General features: G+C 37.7%; 1 protein-coding gene across 1 annotated transcript in view; it reads left to right on the forward strand.

The window, feature by feature from the left end:
• LOC147467692 (acid-sensing ion channel 1C-like) overlaps positions 1–2,500 on the forward strand; it is a 13,769-nt gene that overhangs the window by 5,062 nt on the left and 6,207 nt on the right. The gene's annotated exons all lie outside the window — the stretch shown is intronic.

The following is a 2,500-nucleotide window of genomic DNA, read 5'->3' on the forward strand; positions in this document are numbered from 1 at the left end:
TGTATGTCTGTTTGTGTGTGTGTGTGTGTCTGTTTGTGTGTGTATGTATATCTGTTTGTGTGTATGTATGTCTGTTTGTGTGCATGTATGTCTGTGTGTATGTTTGTGTGTGTGTTAGACAAAAAGAAAGAAAGAGAGTGTGTGTGTCTCAGTCAAGTGTTTGGACTCATCTGTCACCATCCATATGGTAACTCTTAGCCTCTTAGACACCGCTCTCCGTGGACACCGCGATCTCCTGTACATGACACTCGGGGGAGAGGCAACGCCCGTGGGATTTTCTCGGAAACTGGGGTTGAGGGGGGGGGTGGATTCATTTACCTTTGTTTGTCTGTTTGTTTGTTCGTGTGTCTCTGTTTGTCTTTTTTTTCTCTCTCTCTTTCTTTCTCTTTATCTTTCTCTTTCTTTCTCTTTCTCTTTCTCTTTCTCTCTCTCTCCCTCTCTCTCTCTCTCTCTCTCTCTCTCTCTCTCTCTCTCTCTCTCTCTCTCTCTCTCTCTCTCTCTCTCTCTCTCTCTCTCTCTCTCTCTCTCTCTCTCTCTCTCTTCTTTCTCCCCTCTCTCTCTCCCTCTCTTCTTCCTTCTCCTTCTCCCTCTCTCTCTCTCTCTCTCTCCCTCCCCTCTCCTCTCTTCCTCTCTCTCTCTCTCTCTCTCTCTCTCTCTCTCTCTCTCTCTCTCTCTCTCTCTCTCTCTCTCCCTCCTCCTCTTCTCCCTCCCCTCCTCCCTCCTTTCTTCCACCCTTATCTTCATCTACCCACTCACCCACCCAACCACACTCACTCAATCCACCCATTCACTCCACCCACCAACCCACCCATCCATTCATCATATCACATAATTTTTGTCACTCCAACCAACCAATTAACAACAGAATCATAATCATTATAAAACAGAGGGAAACAAGTGATGACAGTATCACTGAAATAGGGAATCTGATTTCATGATTATTATTTTAATTCGAGCCAAATCGACCCCCCCCCCTCCACACACACACACATAAAAACAAAAAAAAAACGCGATCTTTGGATTTCTTTCTCTCTCTCTCTCTCTCTCTCTCTTTATATATATATATATATATATATATATATATATATATATATATATATATACATATATATATATATATATATGTTGTGTGTGTGTGTGTGTGTGTGTGTGTGTTACACACGACACATACATATAATAATATATATATATATATATATATATATATATATATATATATATATATATATATATATATATATATTTCTCACGTTCCCTACCATCATCCTTCCTTCTTTCCATTCCTCCCTTCCTATTTTCCTCCCTCCCTCCATTCTTCCCTCCCTTCCCTCCCTCCCCATATCTCCTTAACGACCTACATACCTTATTGTGAGTCATAAATCTATGCAAACATTGATTCTCACAGCTGGATGCTCAGTTATGAGGTTTGGGCTGTGTTTGATAGATAGGAGATAGAGAGGGAGAGAGAGAGAGAGAGGGAGAGAGAGAGAGAGAGAGAGAGAAGAGAGAGAGAGAAAAAAAAAGAGAGAGAGAGAGCGAGAGAGAGAGAGAGAAAAAAAGAGAGAGAGAGAAAGAGAGAGGGAGAGAGAGAGAGAGAGAGAGAAAGACACAGAGAGAGAGAAAGAGAGACAACAGAGAAAGAGTAATATATCAAGAACAAATATTGACAAATTTACTGTTTGTGCAACACTTTTTTGTGAAGCTACAAATTGGGATGTTGTTAGTCATGGATGCAGCAAAGCAACGGTTATAGTCAGTTTATTAATTTTGCAATTGATAAATATTTCCACTGGTAGGCTAGTCACGCGATATCACCGTGCTCGTTACACACTTGTTGCACACTTGTTGCACACTTGTTACACACACCATACAAGCATTGCAACGGCTCATTCAGCATCACCTAACATGGGGCTGTTACAGGCAACCGTTATCGAATCGTAACACGCGTGATTGGGGATTAGGTGGGTCTTCCAGCGAGTGGGTTCGAGCACTGCCCACGGTCCGAGGTTAGAAAGGGTATCGACTCGGGGCCACGGTTCTTTCAAAAAAAAAAAAAAAAATCTTTCGAAAAAAAATTCTTTCAAAAAAAAATTATCTCGAAAAAAAAAAAGATATTGTGATGGATTTTTATTGTCTTGTGAGATACTGATGAAAGTTCTTCGTTACAATTTAAAAAGTTAGTTAAAATATATATACTTAATCCTCGTTTATGTAGAACAAATAAAAATAACAATAATGATGATGATTATAATGATAATAATTGTTATTATGTTAATGATAATAATACTAAAGATAATGAGATAATAACAATAGCAGTAATGATAGTAATATTAACAATAATAACAACAATAGAGATAATAACAATACCAATAACAGTAGCAATAAAGATAATGATAGCAACAAATCTCACATCGAAGTATATCTTTATATTAATTATTTTATATTACTTATATTATATCAATTAATTAATTATATTAAAATAAATCATATATTGCAATCA

Source organism: Penaeus japonicus, unplaced genomic scaffold, assembly GCF_977035675.1.
Source record: "Penaeus japonicus unplaced genomic scaffold, GWHDUDI00000001_assembly GWHDUDI00000034, whole genome shotgun sequence".
Classification (NCBI taxonomy): Eukaryota; Metazoa; Arthropoda; class Malacostraca; order Decapoda; family Penaeidae; genus Penaeus; species Penaeus japonicus.